Source organism: Brassica napus, chromosome C4, assembly GCF_020379485.1.
Source record: "Brassica napus cultivar Da-Ae chromosome C4, Da-Ae, whole genome shotgun sequence".
Taxonomy (NCBI): Eukaryota; Viridiplantae; Streptophyta; class Magnoliopsida; order Brassicales; family Brassicaceae; genus Brassica; species Brassica napus.
The window spans coordinates 37,508,217-37,519,129 of NC_063447.1; the positions used below are offsets into that span (position 1 = coordinate 37,508,217).

The 10,913-nt window shown below is 38.6% G+C and overlaps 1 long non-coding RNA gene across 1 annotated transcript; it reads right to left on the minus strand.

Moving 5' to 3' along the window:
* Positions 1–359: 359 nt before the first annotated feature.
* LOC125585322 lies at positions 360–7,669 on the minus strand. The gene is made up of 2 exons (XR_007322234.1): positions 4,533–7,669; positions 360–4,435 (listed from the first exon to the last, which is right to left on the minus strand). It is a non-coding gene; the product is annotated as an uncharacterized LOC125585322 (long non-coding RNA).
* Between the last annotated feature and the right edge of the window lie 3,244 nt (positions 7,670–10,913).

Genomic DNA, 10,913 nt, shown 5'->3' on the forward strand with positions numbered 1-10,913 from the left:
TATATATTCCGACCAATCAAAGTCAACTCCCATAGTGTCCGAGTTTAGGCAACATGCATTATTGCATTTACTTCCTTCCAAGTTCCAACTTTGAATTTCACCTTTTTACGGTTAATGGAAGAACTTTTGACCTTTTTACATTGCAAATGGTATAGACGTCTTACAGATTACTCCTTTATTTTTTTTCTCTATTTTCTTATAGCATTTTTAAACAGTTTACTTTTTACAGTTTCATATAGCATTTTTTTATTATTTACACACACATCCTTTACCCTTATGAACCAAATGATTCCATGTATATATTTTTTTATTTGAATGTAGACAAACATAGAATAACTTGACAAAAAAAGAGACAAACATAGGATAAAATATATATTCCTGAGAGTGATTAAGGATAGCAAAATAATTTCATAAACCAAATAAGTATAGACTTATATATAGTCAGTATCTAAAACTCCCAGTCTTCAACCACTTAATCAACATCAATGAACCAGACATGTAACTTTGTTGTGATGGGAATCACAATGCCATTCCTGTGCCAATAATACACACATGCCTGCTTAAGTTTCTTTTCCCAGCACTCCACAGACTTGTGTCACGCGAAACTTGTTCATTGATCTTCCATTGGCCTGGAAACTTGAGAAAACCACTCACCAGCAACTTAACATACACTCCATAAGCTTTCTCTTTTGACTAGTATAGATCAGCTTATGATGCTTGACTTGTTACTGCAATTACGGTCTTCAAATAATCTGCCAAAACCTGAAACAATGCTTGCTTGAAACTCCTGCAGAACTTGAATCATCGCTGCCTCAAACCAGAAGCACTTTGACTCAAAAAACCCTTGTAGACAACCTCAACAGCTAGTAGATACTCACTGCTTATCCTGAAGTTTTCCTCTACACCAATCTGTATGTACTTTCAACCTGAACATCACTCTGCACCGCTGCTTTGACTAGGAGAACACGCCGCCTAACTCAACCCGGTTAAAAAGACTTTCGATGTAGAAACTCTCTGCTCAAACCCTATTCAAACAAATCTGCCTCAACAGAACTTCAGACAACAATCTGACCACCTGCTGACTTCTTTATCCCTGTCTCATAGTCACAAAACCTGTGACTACTCTTAAGGCACCTTTACTGTAGCAAAGAACCTGTGCTTCGCTGACCTGCGAACCTTACCAGACCTTGGTATACAAACGCCCCTGCATGTTCCAGACGTTACCAAGAACTTCATTTCTCAGTAGCTCAAACCTTCTTGTGCTCTCTTGTGACAGTACCAGCAATACTTGCTCTTTGTCTCCTTGTAGCTACTCTTAGAGAACTCTTTGAACTTGTTCAGATTGGTAATTGACTCAAACAGCTCCACCTTGAACTGTTCTCTCTAGTCCCTACGAATACCTGCAAAAGACCACCTCACAAGTATTTTATATATTGATTTATCATACCTGTATTGACTCTGCTTTGATGTCCTTGTAGTCCATGCTTTCTGTGGAGAACCTATACTGAAATTACCGACATCCTCTTCACATCTCTGACCACAAGCTGAACCCCTTTTACTCCATCTGACCATAACTTGTTGAGCTTCAACCTGCTGACACTGACTTGGCTCTCTTTTACTCTTCTTACTGCACAAAACCCAACCTGAATCTCTGTAGCTCTTGAAAGCTCATCCGCAGAACCTTTGAAACCTTTTCAAACTGAAGTAGACCTGAGAACACTGTCTGAAACATGACACTGCTCTACCTGAAACAATAAACTTTCAAAACCACGATGTGTTTCTTCACACATAGCTTCACTTCTCAGACCTATAACCATCCTGCACTTTCTTCTTTGATTCCTTTAACTGCTTTGTGTAGCTGACTGTAAACATGGCTTCTTGCTTCTGAAAAATATTCCAGACCTTATCAAAAAAAATATATATATCTTCATTATGCAGCCATTCAACTTTAGTCACTAGTACCAGAACCAGCAAGTGTTGTAAGCTTCTTCCAAGCTTCCCAATCTGATATTGTATCACAAAACTGACTGTGCTCCAACATGTTATAGTCTCTGTCAACAACACATCCTCACATAACACTTTAAACCCTGTGAAACTCTTCTGAATTTAACCTATCAGAACCTGTGGCCTCTGCACTTGTCTCATACGCTCCAACAATCTTAATCACTGAAGAAACCTCAATATGTCTTTAATAAAAAAAAATTCTGAAACTTCCCAAAAACAGAACCTGAGCCAAAACTGAGACGTTTTACAAAGTCTTGAATTTGTAGCCTCCTTGTCCAGACCATAACCAGGTCTTTAGATTTATTTTTCTTGAGCCATGACCAGAAACTTGTTTCTTCTCTTTGGCTCCTTGTAACTGATATTCTATCAGTCTTTCTCTTTAAGAAATCATTACTTCTAACCGTCTGCAGAAACGCCTTGAGTGAGACAATTAAAACCTCTACCACGAGCTTGCCTCTTTCGCTCACAGTACCTCACCCAAGCTACCTTTTATTTGACTCATGATAAAGCCAAATAAACCTGAAACCAGATTCCTCTTCTTGATTTCGTTTCCACTGATTTTACTACCAGTATGGCGCCTTGATTCTTGCCTTAATATCTTGGAATGCAACTTCTCTTAGCCTCTGAATGCTACACCATCTTACTGCACCACTCCTCGTGTCAGTACTCAGTCCATGTGTGTCAATTAACAAACCAGAGGACATGAACCTTAAGAGGACATCAACCTGAACACACATGTCTGATTTCTTAAACTCATGCTGATACTTGATACCTCTAAAGCAATCTGCCTCAAACGCCTTCTCCTTACAAACATAAGCTTCTCATTCCATGCTCCCAAGTCCCAATGAGCTTGACTTTTACTCTTGAAATTGAACTAACACAGAACCTCTGCTGTTTCCTCAATTGCTTCCATTATCGGCTCTGAGCTCCTACACTTGACCAGATCCTACAATTTTATGTACCTTGACTTTGCTCTAGCTGCCTCTTCCCGTTTCATCGAATTATGTCACTCAACGCCATATGTGACAGCCTTGATCCGTTTATGCAGAAAATAATCCTTGCTGCTACAAGATCCTTGTGACCTTCTCTTAACCTAGATCATCACCACCTGAGCTTCTCAAATTAACAAAAATCTGATCCTTAACCTGTGAGACTGAACTTGCAACTCAAAGTTTCTGAACCCACTGAACCAGCCCTGAATCCTCAAAGTACCAAAAGTATCTTGTTCCATTACTTCCCTGCAATTCTATTTGACTTGAATCCTGAAACCTTTAATAATATCCAGAACAGCCTTTGACACACACATACCATCTCACTCCTAAGGCGTCCCTTAACCATGAGATTAATAAGCATCACAACTGCCATTCTTTTGAACATTCTGAAACCACACAAACGAGCTGAACAAAACACGATCTGACACCAAATCTGAGTCTTGATCATTCTTCGCAAAGATACCATACATTTCCCTGTGATCCACCAAGATTTCATCCCTTATGTTTACCTAACCTTGACCTGATCTGTAACCTGAGATAACATCCACCTCAAACAACCAGCATCAAAATAGTTTCAGAACTGCAGGACAACATCACATATCCGATTCATCTGATTCTTTACACTTCAGTCTTGTGAACACCTATGTTGCACCGGGACGGATACGGGGACAGATACAGGGACGGGGGCGGGAACGGGAAACGGCTAAATCTAAAATTTATAGATACGGATACGGCATGGGTACGTCTATATATATATATGTATATATATAAATGTGTATATATGAATATTAAAACCAAAGCATAAATCTCATATAAAATAAAACACCATAATAATATCTTAAATAAAATAAAAAATCACTATAATATCTTAAAGAAAAAAAAATTGTGAGAAGCTTGTATTATATAAACAACACACGTAAGAAAAACATAAACATAAAGAAGTCTAATACTCTTCTTTTACGTACAAACCAAAACACATACGTACATGAAACAAACCAAATACTATCTAATATTAATCTTGTCTAAGACTTTCTTTTACGTGAGCATTGAAAAACCAAAACCAGAGTTTGTGATATGCTTACTGTGTTTTTCTTAGATGTGAGAAAGAAGAAGAATAAGAGCTTGATTAAGAGTAAGAGAAGATGGATTAAAAGTTTATAACCCTAATTGTTTTATACAAGACGTGTTTCTTTTTTTTTCAATTGTTATCCAAATAAAAAGAGTATGAAAAAGTAAATAATCAAACTTTTACAAAATTATGCCGACTATACATCCTAAACGTTTCGGAAACGTTTCCAAAACCTAACCATGCCGTCCCCAGAAACCTTTGTCGTCCCCAGCCTCTCTGAAACGTTTCGGAAACGTTCCCACACCGTCCCCGCGCCGTCCCCGTCCCTGAAACGCCGCTGGTATGCGAGACGTCAATGATATGCCGTCCCCTGCATCATAGGTGAACACCACACCATATCTTACAAGTCTCTTTGATCCAGAACTCACACGATCTTATAACTCTAGAGATGAGAGAGCTTAACTTACTGAACCATATGATTTCACAAAATCAGAAACCATCCGCTCTGATTGCATCTTCCTTTTCTTTCCTCCGTCTCGGACGTCGTCGTCTTCCACAAACAGACGTCGTCTTCTTCTTTCTTTACACTGGACATTGCATATCTTGCAACATCTGCAGATTCTTCAGTCTCGAACAACAGTGCGATCAAAACTTCAACTCCTCCGACCCTTCTCTGATTCTCCTTCAGAACCGATCTTGATCCGTTTCCGATGAATCCCTGAATCGCCCTAAACCGAGGCTTTGATACCACTTGTTGAGGATTCATCCTATAATCTTGGCTCAGTTCAATAATCACCTCAAGCCTAACTGGATCTAATCAATCGAGGAATCAAGCAAGAAAGAAATAAAGAACACATGAGACTTTGTTTACCCGGTGTTCACCGCACTTCTCCGATGTGGAGAAGCCGCTATACATCACCGGAGAGAGAAACGGTCTCTCAGCCAATCCACTATAAACGTTGTGATTACAGTGTACTTCACCGGACGTTTCTCTCCTCTTCTTCCTCTTTTCCGATTACATCTAATCCTAGTTACAACAAGTATAATAGAGGAAGAAGAACAAGCTCTGAGCTTAGATAAACCGAGAATCACATTTCTCTCTAGCTCACTCTCATCTATTGCTCTCGCTCTCTCATCTCATCTTGACCTCTCCTCACATTCTGTTAGACCATCTTCAACCAGGGTGCTTAGGGGGAATGCTTAGCTTAATAAAGATTTAAAAAAAAAAAGAAAAATGGGATAAATGTGAAAAGCGGTGCTTAAAGAGGAGGTAGAAGAACCGGGTGCTTGTGGGACAGGTGTTGGATCTTGGTCGAATTGGCTCGATCCTCTCCCTCTCGTCTTCGTCGAGTTGGCTCGATCCGCCTGGTTCGATCGGTACAAGATCCAGCCCAAGGTCAAGAACTCCATCTCCGACATGTTCCGCTGCTACAGAGACGTCATCGTAGGCCCTCTGCAGCTCGTCTCCTATCCTTCGATCCAGGTAACCCGTCTCAGCTCTCCTCCGCCATGGAATGAAGCTTTTCCGTCGCCGGATCCTCCACCATTGTGCTCCAGATCCGGGAGAGAAAGCTCGTGAGCTCCAATGGCCATTCTTGGCTTATTTTCAAGTCCGATCCTTTGTCTTTGGATAATTATTTTTTGACCCCAAAACTATAAGATTTGCAGAACAGGCCTTTCTAATTGACCCCTAATCTTTCAATTGTGCAATTTTAACCCAAAGTAATTTTTTTAAGAACCTTTAGATAAGCAACTAGCATTGAAGCACAAAATTTGGGTGTTTCTTATCTAAAGTGCTTATCAACAATTATATACTAAAATAATCATTAAGCAACTCTAATTGGATTTGTGGTTAATCATGCTCTTACGATCGTCACGATGGACGATGATCTCAAAACCTAGAATATCCAGCCGAAGATAATGACCCTTATGACCTCACTTGAATGTAACCAAAGAAGCCCACACACGTGACTTCCACATGATCAACTTTAGGCTTAAGTAAACCTCCTCTTAGACCAAGAGTCTTTCCATAAGATCAGATGACACACATTCACCGTTTGTAAAGTTATATGTATATAGTGTAACAAGATCTTAGAACTGAATATATTTTTATTCAAGTCAGGATGCTCAATTGGCTGAGCCTGCTGGATTGTTTACAGTATAATCATTACTATTTATATGTTAATGTTAAGATCTTTTGAATTTGAAGTTTTCGATAACAAGATATCCCTGTAGAGGGAATATCACAGGCCTTAAGCAAAGACTATGCGATACATTGAATCAAAATAAAATAAAAATGGATCTCCAAAGTATTAGACCAGACATGTACATACGTGTGTAGCCTTATAGGAGCAGTGCATGGCGAGACAATATGAACTTTATATGGTCCTGCCTTCCGAGTTTTGAACCACATGCTTAAAATTAAAGTTTAAAGTTCGAATCCTTATCAGAGGATTCTCCTCTGCGTCATCATCTTTACGTCATTGCTCCTACGCCATGCACGATAAATTTTAAAAACTTAATAAACAATCTACAGCTTATAGATATATAGAATTAATGAAATATATATATTGAATAAGTCTATCATTTCAAAGCATCTCTAATCCCATTATATTTTCAACTCAATTTCTTTGAGTAAAATCTTTTTCAAATCTATTTGATTTTAGCTCTAAAACTGAATAAAAAATCAAACCATTCTAAAAATAAAATAACCATTTTTATTATTTCATATATTTGGTTCATCAGTTCATTTTACTCTTAATAAATGATTATAGTAAAACTTAAACACTATTTAGAGTTGATTTATTTTTAAGAACCAATACAAATAGATTAGAATTGTTCTGAAAACGGATCCATCAGTCAGAGATACAAAAACATGAAAAACATTCCCTCTTCCCTTTTATAGTCTTACCTATAGCCCCTATACGTTTATTGTTTTATTCGATTTTGGGATTGGTGTGTCTAATAGAGATTTTTTTGTTGAAGGTTTTTGTGTTATGTCGCATCAAATTGGACACAAAAGGAAAGACGCTTTGCATATGAATATGACAGATTTCTAGCGTGTAAGTTAAAAAGATTGTGGGTTCTACTCTTGGTTCTTCTGATGATTTTTTTTTTTTTTTTGTAAACTTCTTCTTCTTCTTCTTCTTCTTCTTCTTCTTCTTCTTCTTCTTCTTCTTCTTCTTCTTCTTCTTCTTCTTCTTCTTCTTCTTCTTCTGATGATGATGATTTTGATATATTGTAAAGATCTTTTTATGTTGATCGTTAATCCTTTTTCTAATTTCGTTTTATATTTTTGTTAACTAATTAGCTCTTTTCCCTGTGTTTTCTATTGTTTTATATATGAGTTTGTCGAACATAATTAAACCTTTTTGTTATTCTTGAGAGAAAATGAAGAATATGATGAACAAGAAATAGAGTAATGTTTGAATTTGAGAGAGAGAGAGAGAATGAGAAAAATATTTTCCTTGATTTAATTGTAGATCTGAATACAAGCATTTAAAGGCAAGTTGTCTCATACACAATATAATACAATATTCATTGTTTAAAAAAATATCTTCTAGAGTCTTCTTTTCTCTTCTTCTTCTCAAGTCTGGCAGCTTATTTCTCAAGTCTGGCAGCTTGTTTCTCAAGTCTGGCAGCTTGTTTCTCAAGTCTGGCAGCTTGTTTCTCAAGTCTGGCAGCTTGTTTCTCAAGTCTGGCAGCTTGTTTCTGCTTCGTGTCAACACTCCCCCTCAAGCTTGACCATATGGAACAAGTCAAGCTTGGAAGCCATGAAGTATTCCCTCATTAAAACCTCAACTAGGTAAAACCCTTTGGGAGAAAACCCAAGTCAAGGAAAAAGAGTAGAACACTTCATGAAGGAGATATCAGTGGCATGAGAGGTCTATGAGTCCCAATTTTGGATGAATGAACTCACAGACTTTAGTGCTTGCTGCCTTGGTGAAGATATCAGCTAACTGATCTTCACTTCTAGTATAGCAGGGTAAAATGATCTTCTGCTCCACAGCTTGTCTCACCTTATGACAGTCAACTTCAATGTGTTTAGTCTTTTCATGGAATACTGAGTTTGATGCTCTGTGGATAGCTGCATGGTTATCACAATGCATTGTGATTGGTGTTGTTGTTTCTATACCCAAGTCTCTTAGCAGGTTCCTGATCCAAATGAATTCACTAGTTAGCTTCCTCATTGCCCTATACTCTGCCTCTGCACTTGAACATGATACCACCTTTTGCTTCTTGCTCTTCCATGTGATTAAGTTGCCTCCGATGAAAGTACAATAGCATGTTGTTGACCTTCTGTCTACTCTATCACCAGCCCAATTTGCATCACAATATCCCACTATCTCTGTACTCTTATTGCAACCCATCCAAACACCTTTACCAGGAGCCTCTCTTAGATATCTCATGATCCTTTCCACCATATTCCAATGATGAACATTTGGTGCTTGCATATGTTGACTAGCTTGATTCACAGCAAAACAGATGTCTGGTCTTGTGATGGTGAGATAGATTAGCTTCCCAACCATCCTTCTATAGAGCTTGAAATCGCCAAATGGAGTATCATCAAACTCCCCCTCACGCAAGACTTTGTACCCTTCTTCAAGTGGTGTATTAGCTATTCTTCCTCCAAGCTTTCCTGCCTCATTTAAAAGATCAAATGTGTACTTTCTTTGAGATAAGAAAATCCCCTCTTTAGAGCGGCATATTTCTATCCCTAGAAAGTACTTTAGCTCACCTAAATCTTTAACATCAAAGCTAGATTTAAGGAAAGCTTTTGTAGAGATGATACCTTTCTTGTTGCTTCCTGTGATGATGATATCATCCACATAGATCAATATCACCACAATTCCTTGCTTGCTTGTGAGAGTGAATAGAGTATGATTAGCTTCTGACTTTACAAACCCTCTTCCATTGAGAGTTGTACTCAACTTGTGATACCAGGCTCTTGGTGACTGTTTTAATTCATAGATTGCCTTCTTCAACCTTAGAACATTTCCTGCCTTAACCATGTCTTCCATACCAGGAGGTGGTTTCATGTACACCTCATCCTCCAGCTCTCCTTGTAGAAAAGCATTCTTGACATCCATCTGCCATAAGTCTCATTCCAAGTTCACGGCCAGAGAGAGTAGGATCCTTATAGTATGCAGTTTGGCCACTGGTGCAAAGGTGTCTAGGTAGTCTTCTCCATAGACCTGAGTGTACCCTCTTGCAACCAACCTTGTCTTCTTCCTTTCTGGTTTTCCATTAGCAAGGTATTTGATGGTGAAGAGTAGCATGCTGGTCACAGCTTTCTTGCCTTTAGGTAGCTCCGATTCAAACCATGTATCATTCCTTTCCATAGCACCCATCTCATCTCCCACTGATTCTCTCCATTCATCATCTTCCATTGCTTCTTCATAGGTATTTGGGATGAAGTTTTGGTCGATATTGGTTAAGAAAACTTGGTGTTGTGGAGGAAAGGTTGCCATTGAGCAGGTTGCTTGTATGGGATGTGCGACCGCATTGCTGTTAAAGTACACCCTCGTGTCGATCCAATGAGATGGTGTTCTCACTCTTGTGCTTCTTCTTAAAGTCTGTATTTGTTGGTCTTCTGCCACTGGGTCTTGTACCACTGGCTCCCCATGCTTTTCTTGGGGTTGTTCCTCACTAGCCTGATCTTTTTGATGTTGTTCCTCACTAGTCTGATCTGTATCCTTTTTGTTTGTCCATCTTGATCATGGGATGTCCCTGAGTCATTTTCTCTGCCCCCCTCAGGATCAAGCTGGACTTGCTCAGAATTTGGTGCTACTGCTTCATTGTGAACATCATCTAGTGGGGATGGAAAGGTTCTAAGGACCTCACTACTCATAGGCTAAGTGATTCCTAAGTTCTCCATAATGGTTCTCAGGTTGTTAGCCCTATCTGATGGACCATGTGAGATATCTCTAAGGTTTTCCCAGTCCTTCTCATCATAATACCCCTTTGATTCCACAAAATTTACATCCCTTGACACCATCACCCTTCTTGAATTTGGTAGATAACACTTGTATCCCTTCTGCGTGTGTGAGTATCCAATGAACATAGCCTTGATACTCTTAGGTTCAAGCTTGTTCCTTTGTTGACCTGGTATCAACACATAACACACACACCCAAACACACGCAAATGATCTATCGGAGGTGTCGTTTTGTTCAATACCTGAAATGGTGAGATATCATTGAGGACTCTGGTTGGGATTCTGTTGATAAGATAGCATGCGGAAACTACAGCATCTCCCCAAAATCTCTTTGGAACATTGGTGTGGAACATCATACTCCTTGCAACTTCCATGAGATGGCGATTCTTTCTTTCAGCCACACCATTTTGTTGTGGTGTGTATGGACAACTTGTTTGATGGATTATTCCTTGCTTGGCTAGATGAGTTTTAAAGGCATAGCTTGTGTACTCTCCACCATTGTCAGACCTAAAAAATTTAATCTTAGAGTTGAAATGGTTAGTGACATAGTTCTGAAAGTTTATAAAGGCTTCTAAGACCCTATCTTTACTTGAAATCAATGTGAGCCATATATACTTTGATTTTTCATCTATGAATGTGACAAAGTATTTATGGTTTTCTCTAGATCCACATGGAGCAGTCCAAACATCAGAATGAATTAAATCAAAGCAATTCTCATAGATAGTGATAGATTTAGGAAAAACAGATTTGCAAAGTTTGCCAAGAATACAAACCTCACATTTTTCATTCTTAAACGATAGATTAGGTAACATCAATCCAAGTGCTCTAGAATGAGGGTGGCCTAATCTAGCATGCCATAACTCATCACTTGCTAAAACAAAAGTAGATTTAAAAGCATAAGGTAAATCCAAT